At 39.1% G+C, this 22,226-nt stretch overlaps 1 pseudogene; it reads right to left on the reverse strand.

Annotated features, from left to right (window-relative positions):
• Window positions 1-5,772: 5,772 nt before the first annotated feature.
• Window positions 5,773-22,226, reverse strand: part of LOC149261205 (syntaxin-21 pseudogene) — a 36,102-nt pseudogene continuing 19,648 nt past the window's right edge.

Below are 22,226 nucleotides of genomic sequence, written 5' to 3' on the forward strand. Positions count from 1 at the left end.
GACCACGATGTGCTTCAGCCATTGGCATCCAAACAATTAACATCTATGTCTGACTGAAGTAATAACCCATATGTGCCATAGCAAGCCAAGGAACAAAATCCTTATACAAGTCAACAACTGATACAATTCGATCCCCATGAATGGAGGGTTCGAGTACAGGCACAGAGAATGTGAGTGTAGTCCAGGAATACTTTGGAGTGCAAGCAGGTAAATGGTGTAGGAATCCATTGCATGGTGCAAGTAGGTAAGTGCAATGGTGCAGGCATGTAAATGCAATGGTGCAGGCACGTCCCAAGTATAATCAAACCAGTTTTAATATTGCAACATACAAACCTTAATTAAACTCTTGTTAATGCTATTTTAGTCCTATTAAAACAAAGAAGAAAAAATACTCTTCGAAAATGATCATTTAGCCAATTGACAACATGAGAGAAATAAATAAAAAGAAGACAAAACGGAGACCCAACATCCCCCCATGCTGACAATCTTGCATGTCCTCATGCAAGGAAATCCGGTACTATCACTTCCTTGCAAAAAAAAAAAATTAGAAACATTTGTAGGTATTCAAAATGATGGTCCTGCAATTTTGTGTGATCACACTTTCTGCGCCAGTTAAAGCTTGCTCTAAAAACAGAGTGTCTTCTGGACTCTTTATTTGCTTAAACTGATTTCAAGAAAAACTAAAGCGAAAGCTACTATTAAAAAAATAAATTGCACAGATGGTGTTATTACTTGAATAAAATAGCTAACTTTTAAAATTTCCAAAAGAATATCTGGGAGGCATCCCTCATCAAAAGTTTCACTTTTAGTATCCTTGTTGTAAATATGAGTGACATGATTTAAAAGCTAGTGTTAAAAGTAAACATAGTAATACTTTCCCACAATGACCATTTTACCATTATCCATGCATAATTGAAGCTCCTCTTGTCTGGGCATAGTGAATTAGCTGCACTAAGGGTCCCCACACCCATAAAAATCATTCCAAAAAGATAAAACTCCAAGGTGTAACAACATAAGGATTTTAAAGCCATTCTCAAAGAGATTGATAGTGAGTTCACAGAAAGCAAAAAAAACCAAGTAAATTATAGTGTAGGGTCAACTTTAATACCACAGGCATGGCCCTGCTGCCAAAAAGCGTTTATAGCCTTGAAAGGGATACCTTTTAACCTTATGAAATTATTTTGTCCCACCTATTAAATATAGACTTAGAGTTATTTAAGAACATTTTACTTTTTCTCTTTTTAGAATTTAATTGAAGGCCGCTGTCCTGGCTTGGTAACCAGCTATTGACAGTGCCATTCACGAGAACTAATAAGAATGAAGAAGCTGGCTCGCGATGAGACCTCTTGTCTTCCAGTTTTTCAACTAAAGCCATTACCCTGGCTTGGTGACCAGTGCGGTAATGTAATTCTCCTTAGGACCCAGGATCATAGTAGGTCGACTCTCAATGAGACCTCCTATCCTCAATTAATTCATTTATGTAAAAAAAACTCTGATTATGATTAACCTCAAATGGGTTACTTAATAGGTGGGGAAGCAAATCTACTCTTTAAGAGTGCAGGATGACGTGAAAAGTTTTTAATTACTATTATTTACTGGTTGGTCATGCTACCCTAATAAATTATTTAAAAATCATCTCAGATAATGACCAAAAATATTCCTTAAGTTGATCATGTCAGGGTTCTTTATGAAAGCTTATTAGATTTTTGTAGGCATGGTCCACTATAGGAGTTTTTTCACCTGTCCCTTTGAAGAGGAACTTGAAAATATTTTCTAGATGATAGTTTGTTAGAATAGGAAAAAGCATTACATGTAACTTATAACAATACTTCACTGACATATTGATCAAAAATCAAAGTCACTTTAAAATATGAGGTATTAAGTGTAAATTTCTTCTGACCATTCTTACCATGAGAGTGCATGATAATAGAAATTTCAAAAGTTGTGCTTTTAGGGAATCACAAGTTCGTGAGTGTTGTTATGCACTTTTATTCATTATTCTCCTATTACCCTACCCTATTTTTAAAGAAAGAAATATCACCTTTAAGTGAAGGCATACTTCCAATGAAGCCATGGGCGTAACAAAATGCTAATTATACTCACACTTAGTTTTAAAGAATAGACTTCAAGACATACCAAAGCGTGAGAAACCAATTGCTTCAATTGGCATGGTACCAAGAGTTTTCGAATGATGAGGAAATAAGGTGGCTTGATGACTGCTCGAAACCAAGATTCAGTGGAATCCACATATGTATGATTCTCCAACTGATGCAAGTCTTCCATAGTTTGATAGTCACTCTCCTGGAGGCACAAAGAATCTGGTGAAAGATAAAAGGCAAATCCCTCAAAATCAGGCTCAAATATTTGATTTTCAAATTGACAAGAATGGTTGAAAGAGATTCTAGGGTTTTGAGTTTCAGCAACGTTTTAAGAACAAGTTCCAATGAAATATTGCTCCTTTGGCGGTCTTTGAATGATAACTTCCCGGGGTGAATGTTCTGCGATAATGGGGGAAGTTTCCAAATTCATCCCCTTTCCAAACATGGAAGATGTAGTATTCTGTTCAACATGGGAATCAACCAGAAGAATAGGTGGTTCCAACTGCTGTGCAACCTCATGGTTTAGATTAGGTTTAATGATATGGTTTGGTCTAGGGTTTTGGTTAATGCTTGGGCTAAGGCTTGGGTTTGGATTGGGATTAGGGTTTGGACTAGGGTTAGGTCTAGGGTATGGATAAGGCTATGGACTAGGGTAAAGGTATGGATGAGGGTATGAACTAGGGTTATGGTACGGGTTAGGGTTTGAATGAGAGCTAGGGTATGGGTAAGGATAAGAAGTAGGGTAAGGATTAGGATAAGGGGTAGGGTATGGATTGAGGCTAGGGTAAGGTTTCACATGTGACTGAGACCATGGGGGAGGATGATTTAATGGTGCATTGGAAAGAAATTGTGGTTGTTGTTGGTGCTCGTATGATTGAATTTGCATGGGATATTTCCCTAGAGATAAATATCCAAACGATTCTTGAGGCCATAGAGATATCTGGCTCGAGGATGAGGGCCAAGGAGAGGGCCACTACGATCATGCAGTAGGATATTTGATTAGAGGAGGATTAAAAGTTTTCCATGAAACTACACGATTATAAACATGTTGATGAGTCTACTCAGGAAAATAAGCATTATTCCATGTATCAAATGGTGATGGGTCTTGGGTTATACCTGGTAGTCGATTTGATTTCTTAATTGATTTCGTGAGTGCCTTTAGTAATCCTGGGCAACGTTACGTTAGATGATCCTCTTCACAAATTTTACAAACTTTCAGGTTACTGAGTGGACACTTTCCAAGGAAGTGTCTCTTTCTACAGTTGGCGCAAAAGATAAGTGGTGGGTTTTCATCCTGCTCCCACTCTTCTTGCAAATCATCCAATTTTGAAATCAAAGATTTAATAATATCATTTTTATATCTAATTAAAATATTAAAATTTTCAATTATTAATTCTTCATCGGATGAATTGTATGTCTCTGTAGCAGCATACAAATTCCTCATTAGATGATTCCTCAAAATACCATTTCCCTATTTTTAACAAGCCAACTAGTACATTTGTTAGCACATGAATGGTGTATGTATATATATGTGGGGCGGGGCGTTCTTTCAATGTAAGAGAAAATGAGAAACCTTAAAGCAACAGTGTAGAAAATAAATAAATGCAAAGAACATAAAATTGCAAGAGAAACTAGGTGAAGGAAAAAAAAACCAAATGCGGTAGCTCACCAAGGTCAATCCCTTGAGCACCTCCTTAGCAACGACGCAAAAATGTTGGGTGCAGTATAGGTTTTATAAATGTACCAACATTTAATTTTTCAATTCGAAAAGTTCGTGAACTTCGAGACACATCACTAGTAATGCCAGAGAGAGCCCCTGGCAACTTGCAAAACAAATTCTAGTCTATCTTGCGTATTAATCTCATCAATAAATGAAATCTACACTAAAAGAGAATTCGAGAAAACACCAATCCAAACAATTAAATCACGTGGGAAATAAAAGGCAATCAACTATGCGAAAGGAAATTCAGGAAGGAAATCATAACTGGAAACCAAACAGTGTTGACACAATACCAAGAGACAGTAAATGCTGGAAGGAATTAAAAGTAATTCAAAACTATTGTGCTTACACTGATTCTACCTGCACTAATTCTATCTGTACTAATTCTGTGTAAAGTTAACTTGAAAGCATCAACAACATAACAAGGAAATTTACTGTGTAAATAAACTTATGAAGGAAATTAAATTAATATGAATCTCGCCTTCCTTGTCCCTAAAAATAAATCATGGAGAACTGTCCAGAAGTTTAATGGAAAGTAAATATTATTGTTTTCAACATGACACAATTTGCTTTCATTAATATCGGCTCCGCAACATACAAGTAATATATGGTTTTTGTAAGCATAGTTTAAATGAATATGTTAGTACCTCAAAACCATAATCACTCACATCGTTTTCATGTTCTGGAATATAAATCAATTACAGCTCATCAACGCATAAGATGATCTTGTAAATAAGAACAACTGGAGAAATATCCCAAGTGTAAGCACAAATCTCAAGTACAGGAATAATTTCTTAATGCGGCAAATCAGTGAAGCTTAGAGCTGAAAGGAAAATGTTGTAGCAAATTAAATACCATTAACTTGAGAAAGGAAAAGAAACTGTCAATAAACAAATAAAATTTTCACAACAAATAAGAATTGAAATGCTATTTATTTTAAAAGATGAGAGTAGTGTCGAGCTGGTCTAGCGGCCAACCTAGCCAGTTCACACCCTCTTTGAGTGCCTGGTTCACACATAAATTAACCCCATTAGATGCAGAAAATAAATAGATAGTTCATGGATAAAAATCGCTTCAATTAACTCCTGAAAAAAAATCTGTATATCAAGAAGACATCAACTTAACTCCAATAAGCAGGGAAGCGATCCACAACTAGAATTAGTGTGTTGCGACATCGAGACAAATTCTCGAGGATCGATTTCCTAATTCATGTCTATCTAATTAATTAACTAATTGACTGACTATACTGCTCCAGGCAGTTTCTCAAACTTATATATGCATCGATTTACAAATTCAGGCTTTTTAATTTGCTGATTAGAATATAGGAAGGAGATCTCAACAATTTGCCATGAATAAAGTTGGTTTGCAACTGAATGTTGAAACAGGGTCAATTCTAGTGAATTGTTACTCTTTTCCTTGAATGGTGATGTTGCTAGACTCCACTTAGGATGGGTGCAACGCTGCATCATAACCACTTTGTGTAGATGTGGACAAGGCATTGCGTAGACTCCAACGTTGATGTGGATGCCGTTCTATAAGCATCAGTTTTGATAAACTCACTGAGGATCTTAGCTTCAATATATTGAGGGTAACCAAAATCCATCATCTCATCTAATAATTCATACACGACGACAAAGTTATCTCTTAGAGACTCTTCTTCCAGCTCCTCAAAATAGTGCTTGAACATGTCCACGACTCGGTGAAGAAAGAGCAGTAGGCTGGCCGCATTGCAATTTTTTCTTGAAGCAATCATCAAATAAACATTGTTATGTTGAATGAGCATGTAAGTAATTCCATTGTCATGAACCATCAGATCATGAGATGCAGGATCACCCTCTTTTTGATGAGTTTGGAGAAGAATCGTTTGACATCAGAGATTCGGTGCATATCTCCAGAAATATAGATAAACTTTGGTGAAGCATGATTCATCATTGTTAAACAATACGTGGTCAATTATAAAACAAGGACTATGACCACAATGATTATCGCCACACCTAAAATTTCCAATGTTACCCAAAAACTCAAGAATTTTCTAGACTTCTAACTTTTGAATGCTTTATCAAGTTAGGTTTTAGCTTCAACAGTGGCAGAATATGAGCTCTCAATATTAGAACCAATGTCATCAATCACAATGCCTTGCTCATTAACTAGTATAACAAGTTCCTTAAAAAGTCTCATTAACTTCTGAAATTTGGTTCTGACTTTCCTTTATTCCTTGATCTCTTTCTTCGATGATGGCTTCATTGAAGGACACTTCGTTTTCTAATTGGACGAATTCTTGTTTTCTTGATTCTATGAGAAGCTGCTGCTCCTGATTTACTTTTGCACCCGAATCAGGCACAGTTGAAGAGTAACCTGAAGACCCAATCACTTGAGGAACAAAAGGTGTGTAATCTGTCTCTCGCTTAGCAGCAAGTTGTTGGGCCTTCTGATACTCTTTTAGTATAGCATGGATTTCTTTAACAAGTTTTGCATCAACGACATTTTTACTTGCAGAAACCTCTTGGTGCTGATCTATTTCACAGGCTTCTTTGAGTCGAGCAGAAGTCTCTTTCACTTGTTGCCCAATATGCTGCCTCATCTTATGCAACTTCTCGTGGAGCTGTGGAGGTGCCTAGATCATTGAGAAGGTGCTTGAAAGATGAAACAATGGTGTTAACAACTGAGCTAATAGGCTTGGATTCCCTAGTCGTGACCACGATGCACTTAAACCATTGGCATCTAAGCAATTAACATATGTGTCTGACTGAAGTAGTAACCCGTATGCACCATAGCAAGCCAAGGAACAAAATCCTTATACAAGTCAACAACTGATACAATTCGATCTCCATGATTGGAGGGTTCGATTAGGCACAGAGAATGTGAGTGCAGTCCAGGAATCCTTCGAAGTGCAAGCAGGTAAATGGTGCAGGCAGGTAAGTGAAATGGTGTAGGCACATAAATGCAATGGTGCAGGCACGTTCCAAAGTATAATCAAATCGGTTTTAATCCTGCAACATACAAACCTTAATTAAACTCTTATTAATGCTATTTTAATCCTGTTAAAACAAAGAAGTACAAATACTCTTCAAAAATAATCATTTATCCAATTGAGAGCATGAGAGAAATAAATAAAAATAAGACAAAACAAAGACCCAACGGTGATCCTTACCTCTCACAGTAAGTTGTATCTTTACCATTGTCATTGTATAATAGGATGGATGTGATCCTTATCTCTCATGGCAAGTAGTATCTCGCTTGTTGTCATTAGACAACATGATGGTTGCTTTGCTCGGTAAGTTGTATCTCGCCTATCGTCATTGGATATAGGGTGGCAGCTTGAGATCCACTATAATGATGATTCTTCTTTAGATTCAAGAATGTTCAATAGATGAGAATGACGATATTTTCAAGATGATATTTATGATTAAGTCATAAATTTCTCCCTAGCTGAGAGGGAGTGTTAATTTGGTAGTCCAGGGACAAATTCCCTCCTTGGAAAACATTCCTCACCAAGAAATACCTCTCTTAGCTTTTGGAATAATTTGATTTGGTCAATGAAAAATATTATTTTTGATGAAAAACCCGTAAGTGCACAAAAGTTCAGGTCGACCTTCAGGACAAATTGGGTCTCCTCCAACACATATAAATACACCTCAAGGTCACCTTATTTGGACAAAATCATCACACATTCATTTATTCTCTTAGATTATTTTCATAGCTCTAAAATTGCACTTATGAATTCACACGTGTGAAGAGGGGAGAGAGGCAACGTTCACTTCCTGTTTCACGTCTTTGATCAACGTTGGATTTTGGGAGTTTGGGCTGGCTTGAATTATTTTAACTTGGGAATTTTCATCTATTTTAGAGGCTAAATTCAATGGAAAAGAGGATGGAATGTTCTAGGAGCTTTGACCCGCGTTAACTATAGGTCTGCACCTAGGCTTTCAGTAGAGTTGATTTTGACTTTGACTAGAGTTGGAGGCACTATTTTGGGACTATTTTGACTTGAATTTAACCAATAAAGAAGGCTGAATATTTTGACTATTGACCGAGCTATTTTGGAGGAATTTTGACCATTGAATTGTGGACTAGTTAGGGCATCATTTTATGCTATTGATTGTTGTTAACTTTGACAGAAATTGCAGATTTGACTTGTTGACTTTGATAGAAATTACATATTTGACTTGTTGACTAGATTTGACTATGAGGCTCATATTTTGTATATTGGCTGGTTGATCTCTTGGATTCTAAAGTTGTTGACCTTTGAATAAATATTTATGAATTTGAACATTGTATCTCTTTGCTGAACATTTGATGACAATCAAATAGAAGATGAATTTGGAAAGGGTTTGCCCCCTTGTGGGGTTTTTCCCTTGTCTTTAACCAAATCTTGTGTCTCTTGTTATTACTCTTGGAAGTATTTTATTGTGAATTGGATTAACTGTTCTATCTACAATTGATTATTTCATTGGAAAATTGAATTTATTTGAAAAATGATTGCTAATTGAAGAAGAATTGGAATAAGTGATTGTGCTAAACATAGAACATTGGAAAATTAACAGGTCCAAAGTACATATGAAAATTGGTGAAACATACCTAGTTTTGAGTTTGTTGGTTGGCCTTATAGGTTCAAGTTAATTGTTAATGGTTTCAAGCATGTGGTGCTTCATTGGTTTTCTATTGATGAATAAACTTTGGTAGTCTTTGTTTCGTAGTGTTGGTTAGTTGGAAATCTCGGCAAGTCGAGCCTCTTACACACGTCCATTGGATAGTCTTTGTCACTAATTTTATTTTTTCATGGCGTGGTTGGATTCATTGGTATTCTAATTATGGATATACTTTAGTAGTTTTTTTTCACAATGTTGCTTACTTGGCAATCTTAGTAGGACAAGCCTCTTAGACACATTGATTGGATAGTCTTTGTCACTTATTTTCTTTTGTCACAATATGGTTGGATTCATTGGTTTTCTATTAATGGATATACTTTGTTTTGACCTTTGTTATTCGTCTCTATTTCATAATGTTTCTTGATTGGAAATATTCGTAGGCAAAGCCTCTTAGACACGTCGATTGGTTAGTCTCTATCACTTGTTTTCTTCTGTCACAGTGTGGTTGGCTCCATTGGTTTTTTATTGATGGGTAGACTTCATTTTGACCTTTGCCAGTAGTGTCTATTTCACATTATTTCTTAGTTGGAAATCTTGGTAGCGTGAGCCTCTTAGATAAGTTGAATTGGTGTCATATAGTCAACAATGTGGTTGACACATTTTCCATGGTAAGAAGAGACATTTGATGATGATTGTCCATTGGATAGTATCCCCACTTTGAGCCGGCTTTATCATAACAAAAGTAGTTCGAGAGAATAACATTGCAAGAATCAAAGGATAAAACAGTTGGTATTTGATTGGTAGTCGGTAGCTGAGGTCACAAGTTCGAGCCTTGACAATTATCAAGTCAAAAAAATTTATTTTTTATTTTTTCCCCATTAGTTACATGTTTTTGAACAGTACGAGGCTAGCGATGTTATTTTGTAGGACTACTCGAAAAAGGTTGTCTTATGGAACACACCCTGAAAGGGCCATTCTAATAAGAATTTAATTTATTTTTGGTTTTATATGGCTTTTGGGGGTTTCAGGGGTCATTTCAAAGCCAAATTGGATTCTGGAAGAAGCATAATGATCAAGATTTAGTTGTGAACAATTATGAAGGCATGAAGAGCCTTGATGATGTATTTTTTATGTTCAAAATCAGTGTTATGTGTTTTGGGCACTTATGAGCAGGTTGTAGTGAATGTTGTGTATATGGATAGAACAGGTTTCGAGAAGAGTTTTATGTGACTAGATTGATGAATAGGTTGTAATAAGTTATGGAAAGGATATGACATGTTCATGAAAAGATTATGACAACAACAACATGATCAATCTTCAAGACCTACATTTAAGAGAATGTAGATCAAGTTTGAAATATTGTTGAAAAGTGGTCCACACAAAGTTGAAGAAGGAGGTGGGTGATGAGCCTCATAAATTGGTAATTATATGGGCTCATTTTACCTCCTAACCTAGTCAAATAAACCATTCTCTTAGCTTATTGTATGATTTTCTGATTATATTTATGCTTATAGGGTGAGTTGAGTTAGTTAGTATGGCATGTGGTCTAACATGTATTTAATGTAGATTATTGATGGATTTCGAGGTCAAAGTGAAGGATCTAGTGGCCAAACTACAGCAATAACTCGAAGTAGACAGAGGAGAGGACTTATAAGAGGGAATGCCCCTCATTTATTGCTCCTCACTTCGAATTCCCCTTCATTCAGCTCGGAGTACAAGTAGCTGAATCATGCACTAGAAGGCAGCCAAGCAAGTGGAAGATGATTAAGAGTTATGTCGAGTTTTGGGAGCGAAGCCTCCATAATTTTAAGGAAGCTATTGGTAGCTTCAGATGTATAAGAAGAGAAGCCTAGGGTCTCACTAGGGTTAGATTTTTTTTTTCTTGTGTAAACTCTGCTCAAATTTCGAGCTTATTATTTTGTGACAGTTTCATGTAATCTTGCTATTTTTTGATAATGAAGATGGAATCCATTTTGAGCTAGAACTGAGTTACCTCAGAGGGTTGAAGCTCTTGGGTTAGGGCCCAATCCAGGTAGCCAAGCTTCTCTTTACTTGTATTTGTATACTTTACTTATGTTGGTAGAATAGTTTGTTGTTAGATGTATTTTCCTTATGGTTAAGAATAGGTTGCTTTTGATGATTTAGTAGTTTGCTTCCATTTGTGCTTTCTGTAGCAGGTTAAGCAGTAATCAGAAAAGATTCAAAAGGGTAGAAATAGTGCCTTGGCCTCTCTTCCTCCCTCTGGGACCATGATTTGAGGCAAATACTCTCTTGCTGCCCCAAAAACACAGCTTTTCCTCATTCCTAGGACTTCTAGCATTTGCAACACTTTAGTAGGCTGATAGTCCAGTTTTGCTTTGCTTTAGATCTCCTTTATCATGTTCAATTCCTGATTTTAAATAGTCCTCTTTTATTCTTTCCTTTCTTGCAGCATTTCTCAGCATTTCCTTTCATACATCATAGTTTAGACCATTTTTATGCAAAACTCTGTTTTCCTAGGATGCACTCATTTCATTTGCTACTTGATTTTCTTGGTTGACTGTTAGTTTCTATGTAGCAGATCTCCTCCAATAGTAGGTCAGCTTACTAGAAATCACAGCCTCCATCTGACCCATGCCCTACAGGTCTCCCAAACCTCACCTCAATTCTGCCCTAGTTTCCTTTATTTTCCATAGAACTTCTTCCTCTCCCCTTGAGCAAACCCAATTATCTTTCTCTCTCCTGGTGGTTCATGGTAGACCTTAGGTGCCCTAACACCTCATCCCAAACTTCATTCACCTTTTCTACCTACTCTCACACCCTCAAAACAACAAAAATTTCTCTCGGCCTCCTCCTGTAGGCCTTCTGTAGTTTTCTTATTTTCCTCCTATAGTTTCCCTGTGTTCTCTTGTAGTTTTTCTTGTAGGCCTTCTTTTGAAGGCCAATTGTGGGAAGAGCCTCCAGAAGGCCACCTAAGACCTCCTAGGAACCATACACGCCATCCTACATCCTCCCAAGCTCCAAAATCGCCCTCTAATGCCACCTGTTTGCTGCCACACTCACACACAATAAATTATATACACGATTAAATTCACATAAAAACACATAAAAATCCAAAAATATGTTCTTTGCTTATTTACTTCCAGAAATAGCATGGTTATATGTTTTTTACTTCTTTGGGTAGCTAATGGCATTTCTTTCATGGTTTTCATAGTGTTTTTGGCAGACGTAGATTTGGCTTGTTAATTAGGCTTTACTAGGTTTTTCTTTACATTCTAGTCTTTCTCCTTTCTACAGTTAGAATAACATCTGTAGAGTAATCTTTCTTTCCTTTCATCAGACATATAGCTTCTTCTAAAATTTATAGAAGTTAGCTTGAGCTCCTAGTGATCTTGCATCAGCTAACCAAGTGACAACCTGCAGTGAGAACTGGTACTTGTGCATACATCACCGACGCTTCCAAGTTTGTTACGAACTACTAGGTTGATAAAAGTAAAGTTGGCAGCCCAGGAGTTGCAACATTCTTGCTACAATACTGGCGCTCAACACTTTTTGGTGCCGTTGCCGGGGAAGCATCAGAGTATTATGTGATTACTACTTTCTTCTATTTCCTATTGCAACATTCATCTAATAGTTTACTTTAGCAAAAGTAGACTAGTCATTTCTTTTCTTTCAGTTCTGCATTTCCTTGCTTTCCTTTTCAATTCTACAAATTTCCATTCAGCAAGTTCATTTCATCTAGTTGTAATTTGTTTTTTTCAATCACAATTTTAGCTTCTGCAGTTACTATCAGTGTTGGGAAAAAGAAACAAAAACCAACCAAAAATATTTCCTTTCATGCCTCATAGGAATAGAGATAACTCGGGAAAATTTTTTCCCAACACCCCCACTGCTTCACACATCCAACCTTCTCTCTTCTTCGGGGGCTGCAGTCAAGAATAACCCTTAGGTGAAAAACCAGACATATTTGAAGAACCTATAGGGGAAGAAGAAGAAGAAAACATTCCTCTGGAGCCAATGGCTAAAAATAGAAATGCTAGGGGAAATGGAGAGAGAATAGAGGGTACCTTCCCCATTCGAGACATCAATGGGGACACCAAAATGAAGAATATAAGCCATTTAGCACTACCTCACTTCCATGGTCTGACTACAAAAGATCTTGACACCTTCTTGTTTGAGTTTGTTGTCACCTGTCACACTTATGACTATGCAGAAGACGAGAAAAAGTTGAAACTGTTCCCATCGACTCTCAAGCAGGCAGCACTGCGCTGGTTCATGGGATTACGTGGCAATAACATCACAACTTGGGCTCAGATGCAACAAGCCTTTAACAACAAGTATCAAGACTATTGTAGGTCAAAAGATACTAAAGAATAAATCTTCCAAATGACCATGGGAAGTGATGAGTCCCTAGAAGACTATGAAGAGAGGTTCCAACTCAATTACAAAAGGGCCGGGTGTACACTTGACCCTGAGTCTCTGAAGTTGGTCCTGATCAGGGGAATTCGGGAAGACCTTTTAGACACCCTCCTTCTATTGGCTGGGGGACACATCTACCAACTATCCTATGAGGACATAAAGACTATTTTTAGAAACCATTCTAGAGCAGCCATAAAGAAAGGTAGGGGGAGTCAACCCATAGCCAGTACCTCTTCCTCCAATTCGCCCATTAAAGGTGAAATTGGAAACATGCTAGAAGACTTCAAGAGTGAGATGCTGCAGACTCTTGAAGTTTCAAATGGATACCTTACATATCAAAAGAAAACAAGAGGAAGCAGAGAAGGCTTTGGTCATCTTTTGTCCTAGATGCACCTGGAGGCATCCTAGGAATGAATGCCCATTGAAATCTATAGAGGTTTGTTTAGTATATGAAGAAAGCATTCTACAGATAAGTGCCCTTCCTTGCCCGAACTTAAAGCTGTATACCAAGGGGCCGAAGGAGTCACTGAACAGATCTATTACATAAACCAAAGGAGGCCGCATGGACCATGACCATACCAGCAAGGGATGCTAGGGACATCTCAGGCATACTACAACTGCAACCAAGCCCCCTCCATACCTTCTTGGGACCCCCCTGCTCATCCTTCCTGGTCTATGTCTCCTCCTTAGTCCTTCACATCTCAATATCATTGCCAACGAGCCACCCATTCATTTCAATCTTATTCTCAACCAGCAACCTCAGTGGAATGCATCTCATCAAGGGTGGAGGCCCCAATACAACTCTCTTCCCGCTCTTCTACATCCACCACCTGCCCAACCATAACCATTACCTTCCGCTCCACCAAGGCAACCCCAAATGCCTGCCCAGCCAAATCTGAACCCGAACAATAGACAGGCTCAACAAGTGTATAATGTGGAACCATCATGCCCAACTTATGCTGTGGAGATTCAAGAAATTAACTTGCGATCTAGGAAAGTTCTTCCAGATAGCCAGCCTCCACCTAGGGAGGTTGAGGAAGATAAAGAGGAAAGTGAACCTAAAGCAAATCCACCCTTTCCTGAGAGACTATCCATGACAATCCAGCCTACCCCAGAAGAGACTGAACTCCTCGGAGAATTGAAACACTTATGTGTGAGGATACCACTTCTCCAAGCCATAAAAGATGTTCCTATATACAATAGGTTGATCAAAGAGAAGTTCTTTAGGCATCCAGGAAGGTGCAAGAGAGATGCCCCAACCATCAATGTCATAGGACAATTGTCTGACCTGATGTTGGGGCAGATAATCTGTCCAAAATATGTGGATCCTGGAAGCCCAATAGTTTATGTCCACATCAATGGCACAATGGTCTCACATACCTTGATTAATCTGGGAGCTACCATTAATGTGATGATAAAGGACACAAGGCTCAAACTTAACCTCCAAGGCTCCTTGAGGAAGACCACAACAGTGCTGCAGCTATCAGACCACTCCATAGTGACCCCTGAGAGGATTGTGGAAGATGTGATGGTCTCCATTGACTCTTGGGAGTACCCTGCTGATTTCTTAGTTCTCTAGCCAAAGGAAAATCTCATTGGGTATCCTCTCATCCTGGGAAGACCCTGGGTGGCTACAACTGATGCCTATGTCAACTGTCAAGTTGGGAACATGACCATAAAGAATGGGCACATGTCCAAGAAATTAACCATATATCCTCCTACCCAACCCTTGCTAGAACATGATCTATCTCTCTAGTTGGAGGAGGAGGATGAGGATGAATTTTATTTGGCACCACTTTGTGCATTAGAAATCGCCATGGGGGGAAGCGCAAGATGAGGACGATATGATTGAACAATTGATTCAGAATCCACCTCCCAGTGTATCACCATTAGAAGACATAGTAAGAGAAACCCAAAACAACCCCTCAACCGATCTCTGTGTGGCCAACCCTACTTCTCTTCGTGTCAAAAATATAGAGTTCGGCCTAGAAAGAACATTGAAAATCAATCCATCCGTATCCACTTCCCAGGAGAAGGAGCTATGTAGCCTACTGAGAAAACATCTAGATGCCTTCACCTGGAGTTATAAGGAGATGAAGGGAGTGCACCCTTCAGTATGTACTCATCATATATACATAAAGGAAGATTGCAAACTAGTCAGGCAACCTTGAAGGAGGATGAATCTAGCACTTAAAGATATTGTTAAGGAAGAATTGCAGAAATTACTTGATGCATGATTCATCTATCCCATCTCTGACAGTGAAAGGGTCTCTCCTTTGGTGCTAGTGCCAAAGAAAAATGGTAAGAGGAGAATCTGTGTCGACTATCGGGAATTGAAAAAATCCACTAAAAAGGACCATTTTCCTTTAGCTTTCATAGATCAAGTGTTAGACGGTCTGGCAGGGAAAAAGTTTTTCTCTTTCCTAGATGGGTTTAACGAGTACAATCAGATCCAAATCAGCCTAGAGGACCAAGATAAGACAACTTTCACTGGTCCTTGGGGTACCTTTGCATACCGGGTCCTTCCTTTTGGTTTGTGAAACACTCCAGCCACTTTCCAGAGAGCGGTATTGAGTATATTTTCTGAACTAGTTCATGATGTAGTAGAAATATACATGGATGATTTTACTGTTTATGGCTCTAACTTTCAGGAAGCTTTATCTAACCTAGGAAAAGTTCTAGATAAGTGTATTGAGATGAACCTATCCCTTAGTTTGGAAAAATGTGAATTTTTAATGACTGAAGGGACCGTGCTAGGTCATGCAATATCTCAACAAGGACTGTAGGTGGACACCAACAAAATTGCCATCATCTAAAGGGTCCCACCTCCTCAAAAGCTGAGAGATGTAAAAAGTTTCCTAGGCATAGCTGGATATTACAGGAGATTCATTAAAGATTTCAGCAAGATAGCCTCTCCTTTGTTTGGCCTCCTAGGTAAAGATGTTGAGTTCATATGGTCAGAAAACTATCAAGAAGCCCTAGATACCTTGAAGAGCAAGCTAGTGATTGCCCCAATTCTCAGAGGCCCAAACTGGGCCCTACCCTTTCACATTCACACAGATGCCTCAAACAAAGCGATAGGAGCAGTTAGGACAAATTGATGGAAAGCTACCTTATGCCATATACTTTATAAGCAAAAACTTGTCAAAGGCAGAGCTAAACTATACAGTGACCGAAGGAACTCCTCGCTGTCGTGCGTTCCTTAAACAAATTCAGACATTATATCATAGGCTATCAAACCTTTGTGCACACTGATCATGCTACAATTAGATATTTAATGAATAAACCAGATGTAAATGCTCGCATTATTAGATGGTTGCTTTTACTGCAGCAGTTTGATCTGACCATTATCGATAAGCTTGATAAAGAAAATGTTGTTGCTGACTTTTTGTCTAGAGTAAATTTGCCTGCAGGTGAAGAAGGAATGGTGGATGACCAAATGCCAGATGAACACCTATTTTCTATATCATTACTCTCTCCATGGTTTGCTGATATAGCAAACTACTTAGTTTCAACACAGTTCCCACCACACCTATCCTCAAAGGAGAAGAGCAAGATAGTAAGGAAAAGTGCCCCTTTCACCTGGATTGGAGGCAATCTCTTCAAACTTGGCCTAGATCAGATCTTGAGAAGATGTGCTAGGGAGGAGGAAGTCTTTGACATCCTCATGACCTATCATGACGGGCCTTGTGGAGGTCATTTCATAGCAAAAAGAACTACCTTCAAGATATTGCAGGCAGGCTACTACTAGCCCACTCTTCATTAGGATGTGAGGAGATACACAAGCCAGTGTGATCGGTGTCAGAGGATGGGGAAACCCACTCCAAAGGATGAAATTCCCATGCAACCTCAAGTGACCTTTGAGCCATTTGAGAAGTGGGGCATGGACTTTGTGGGGCCTATCAATACCCCTTCAAAGTAGAAGCAGTACATCATTGTGTGCACCGAATACCTGACAAAGTGGGTAGAGACAAAAGCAATCAAAGCAACGATAGAGGAAAAAGTAGTTGAGTTTTTGAGGGAAAATATATTCTACAAGTTCGGGTATCTGAGAGAGTTGGTCACAGACCAAGGGAGTCAGTTCAATTCTAGCCTGATTGAAAACCTTCTCACACATAATAAGATCAAGCACATGACTTCCACCCATTACCATCCACAAGATAATGGGCAAGTGGAGATCACTAACATAGCATTGGAAAGGATCCTAACTAAGGTAGTGAGCAGCAACAGAAAAGATTGAGCAGACAGATTAGTTGAGGCCACTTGGGCCTACAACACAACATGGAAGACCACCACCAGGTTCACACCCTATGAGCTGGTCTATGGGAAGAAGGCTTTGCTATCAATAGAGTTTGAATTCAATACCCTAAGGATGGTAGCTCAGCTAGACCTAGACCTCAACCATGCACAGAAGGAGAGATTACTTCAACTCAATGGATTGGATGAATACAGATTACAAGCCCTTCTCCATACAGAGGTAGTTAAGCTTTAGATAAAGATATGGCATGACAAAAATATCAGGGAGAAGCAATTCCAAGAGGGGGATTGATAACTACTCTATGATTCAAGATACAAGGATTTCAAAGGCAAGATGAGGACAAGATGGCTGGGACCTTACACTGTGGAGAAATGCAATGACAATGGTTCAGTTTTGATCAGAACCATTGATGATGAAGCCATCCCCATGCTTGTTAATGGACAACGGTTGAAAATATACAAGAAACCCCTCTCCAAGCGAGAGATTATTAAAGATTGGAATAAAACAACGATGGTAGTGGAGCATGTCCTAGCTCCCACTTCACCCACTTACTGAAGAAAAAGAGAAAAATAAGGACTCAAGTGAAAACCTCCATGAGGCGCTTGAGTCCCATCATTGTGATGAAAACCTCTCCTGAGGCGGCCCAGTGATGTCAGAAAAAAGAGAAAAAGAGGAAAAAAGGGAAAGAATAATATCCTTGGGTGAAAACCTCCCTTGGGGTGCCCAGGGCAGGCAATTAGGGTGAAAACCTCTCTGAGGCACTCTAGTTGTTTAAAAAAAATAAATAAAAAAAAAGTAAAAAAAATGATTTTTTATTGCATTGCGGGTTTGCAGGAGGACTACAGGGAGCAGAAGAAGGTGCCAAGGGGACCCTGACATTCACACCAACATCCATCTCATCTCCTCCAGACCTTCCTCCATCACATTTTTGGCATATCTTTCACCCCACTATACCTTTTCTTTCAAAACTGTCTTTTCTACAGGAGGCTATGTGTTTTCTACAGGAGGCTCGTGTAGGAATTACAGAGAGCCAAAAGTATCTATTGGAGGCAGTTTGAGGGACAAGAATAGCTTGATGAGGAACTTATCATCCCTCTTACCACCTTCAAGACTCCTTGCCATCATTTCCAAGCCTGCATCACACTCCAAGAATCATTATTTTTTTCCCTTGTCCAAGAAAAAACACAAAAAATAGTTTTTTCAGTTTTGAAAAAAAAAAACTAAAAATTAAAGGAGAAATGGCGCCATCAACCTCAGCTGAAGATTACCTACTATCCCTCCATCTTTATCTACACCTCTGGCATCATTCTTGAGCTCCAAAAATAGGAAAAAACTAAAGTTTCAAGGGAAGAAGCAGCTACAGGAGCTCTTGTAGGAATTCCTATAGCAGTTGATCCCATAGAAGTCCAACACCAACAACAAAAGAGTGCACATCTATAGGTTGAGAAGGAACATGTAGCTCAGATCTAGCAAAATAAGAACTTGCAAAAACACACAACAACACATTAGCAAGTAGAGACAACATGCATAAAGGAAAATGAAGGCATGCAACATAGAAAGCCACAACACCTCACAACAAATACACTCGGATCACAGGTAAGTAACTAAGTCACTCCTCTATTTGCATTTGTGTAATTAGGAGTCATATGAAGGGAATGAGATGGTTAATATCGAACGAGGGAAAGGTGTCCAGTTAACTTGGCCACCTTCTTTTGGTTGACTCCACTTTTTCGAGATGTCACCAACACATGCGCATAATCAACTCAAGCAAGAGATGCCAAGGACAGGTAGTGGGAGGAAGAGTTAACTCCGATGCAATAATGAGGGATGATTATGAGGAGGGGCCATGATGACCAAGAAGGTGGGGACCATCGGTCCTAATTCGGGCAACGTACACCTTGCCAGATCAGCACTCGTAACTGAAAATATCAATTAAAGGTAATGAGCACTCCTCCCCACGCATTCTCACCACCTTTTATTCATTTTCTTCTCGTAACTCAGTCACACAACAGTCTTCTTGTGCCCCCACAGCGTCATAACCACCATCCTGCATTGATTTCCTCCATATTCTTACTCTCGACATTTTCTACAGGAGCACCTACAGGAAATCTACAAGAGGGACAACGGGCTTCTACAGGAGGGGGAGTGAGTCATTTTGAAGGGAGAAACCACTATTTTTGGCACGAATTTCAGTCTGAAGAGGTAGGGTTCATGAATTCCCCCTGTTGAATATCAATATATGAAGGAAGTGGTCTCAATTTGAGGATGAAATAAGTCTTTAGGAGGGTAAAAATACATAAAAGGAATTTTTGTTTAAAAAAAAAACATAGTCTCCTTTGTTTCTCTGTTTTTCTCAAAATCCTTTGTCTCCACCTCCATATTTGGTTTTTCAAAAGAAGTACAGGCAGTATGATAGGGGGTTTATGATAAAAGAGCCCACTAACTTCACTAGGCTCCATGCACATCCTCAAGTGGTGGACATATTTACAAGGGCAAACAGGATGAATTTCTTTGAGAAGTTTAGAGGGTTTGATGATGAAATTGCCCAAGAATTTGCCCTCTCTCTGGTCCCTCACATAAGAACTCATGCTACTGTAACCATTAGAGGCCTCTTCACTAACCTTCCTCTTGGGCTGCCTTGGAGTAAAGATGAGAAACCAATTGGCCATGCTGCCAAGAAGAAATTTTTCCAAGATAATGAAACCCCTGTTGAAGACAAAAATGGAATTAGGAGGGATAGTATACCATATCCCTAGGATGAAGTTAGCTACCAGGTGATCAAATACATTTATTGTGAGGGGAGGCACAACATTGTCTATGAATATCATTTTAGAATCCTGCATGACTTGAGATATGGCATGGATACCCCAGCAGCTCAAAAGCTTAGTATCACTTACTTTCTCCTTCAATCCCTCATTTACTCCAGTACCAAGGTACAAGAAGGAAATTAATAGCAGTTAGCTCACCACGGCCTAATCAAAATCTTTGTAGAGGAAGCCCTCCATACCTTTACATTCCCTATAGCATGGGAAGTTTCCTGAAATATGACAACTGAGGATGACATAAAGGCATTAACCTATGATGTCAGTCCTATTGTCGGTGACAAGGAAGAACAACAAGGAGAAGGAGATGAAGCCATTGGTGACATAACAGAGAAAGAAAGGAAGGAGGAAAGAAAAGAAACAGAGGAGGGAAAATTTGAAGAAACAAAAAAAGAGATGGAAGAGGGAGAAAAGGAGGTAGAGAGGGCAGAGCAAGGAGAAGAGTCCCATGAAACTTTGGAAAGAGAAGCAACAACATCCCTCACTGCCCTCATACACTAGTCAAGCCAAAGCAGAAGAGGAAAAGAAAAACCTCCATGTATTTTAGGGCAAGGAAGAGTACCATAATTAAAACAAGCAAACCTCAGCCCTCCTCAAAGATTCTCATTACCATTGAAGATTGACCATCTGCCAAGGTGAAAGAATCTCCTTCCAAGATACCTATAACCTATGAAAGGGGGACTCCAAGATCTTCTACATGGAAGGGAAAGGTAGTTCTACAAGACCCCAAAAAAGACCTACAGGAAGTTGAAACAATCCTACAAGAGACATTGTCCCAACTACAGGAGACCCAAAAGCTTAAGAAAAAGGTAGGAGGACAACCAGAGATGAAAGAGGAAGCACAAGAGCTACAAGAACCTAACCCCTAACCTAGTCTTGCCTCCTATTACAATCTACTTGAGGGAGGAAAGATAATCCCACAAAAATTTGCAATTCCACTGTTTTTCAAATTGGAGAAGGAGAGAGTGAGAAAACATAGGTGGATGCAGATAGCCAAGTCCAAAGGATTTGAGGATATTGGTCACATGGAAAACAAACTCAGGGAAATGGGCAGAGAATTGAGTGCTCTCATAGATAGAGAAGCCATCACAAGAAGCCACCTTGAGAATGAGAATGAAATACTAAGGAGGCAGCTGCACGAGAAAGAGAATCATTTGGCATACATGGCCAACTTATCCATGGAATCATTACAATGTAGAACACTAGCCAAATCTTATGGCCTCTATCTGAAGGATCAATGGCTCCAATTCCAAAAAAAAATTTTGGCACAAAGAGGCACCATGCCTTCCCAAGACTACAGGCAGTTCATGGATTTGTATGACCAAAGCACCTCAGAGGATAAAGCAAATATGGGAGAGTTTTATCTACACAACATGGCCCTCACAGACATGAATGTGTTGGACCCCAATGCTAAGCTAGGGGATCTGCAATTAATGGCCATGGCCTCATGGATGAACCATGAAGAATTGAGGGTAGCAGAAATGAAAAGATTATTGATAAAAGAGCAAGAAGAACCATTAATGATAAGAGCTGAGCCATCAGATCCTATGGCCCTCATTAGCACACATAACCTGCTTGCCAATGACCCTTAGATTACCCCTAAATATCTAGCCAATCAGGCATAAGCCATTTCACACTTTGAAGATATGAAAATGCTACTTGGGGATGACTGTGTGCATGCATGCATGAGAAGATGGAACACCCTACCCCACAGCTTGTAGATCATAGAATACCATTCCCCAATGAGGCTGAGGGAGGCATTGAAAAGAGCGCCAATGTACAAGCACTCCATGCAAAGGCTGATGGTCAACTGGGTTGGCCTCAAAATGAGTCCTCCACTCCTATTAGGCATGCTGGAAGGTAGAAGAGAAGAAGAAGAGAAGGAGTAGTGGAAGGACATAGACGAATAGCAACATTTTATGGAAAACATGAGCAGACCACATCAGAAGCCTGGAATGCTAGGGAGTCCACCAAGGCCATAAAAGATGAAGAGATTGACTAGGTTGCTCAGAGGATGAGCAACACCTTCAGTAGGGGGGTGATGATGAGCCCCATAAATGGGTAATTATATGGGCTCATTTTACCTCCTAACCTAGTAAAATCAACCATTCTCTTAGATTATTGTATGATTTTCTGATTATATTTATGCTTATAGGGTGAGTTGAGTTAGTTATTATGGCATGTGGTCTAACATGTATTTAATGCAGATTATTGATGGATTTCAAGGTCAAAGTGAAGGATCTAGTGGCCAAACTGCAGCAATAACTCGAAGTAGACAGAGGAGAGGAATTATATGAGGGAATCCCCCTCATTTATTGCTCCTCACTTTGAATTCCCCTT

Source organism: Pinus tabuliformis, chromosome 6, assembly GCF_031772625.1.
Source record: "Pinus tabuliformis cultivar Carrire ecotype Pingquan chromosome 6, CPIR1, whole genome shotgun sequence".
Classification (NCBI taxonomy): domain Eukaryota; kingdom Viridiplantae; phylum Streptophyta; class Pinopsida; order Pinales; family Pinaceae; genus Pinus; species Pinus tabuliformis.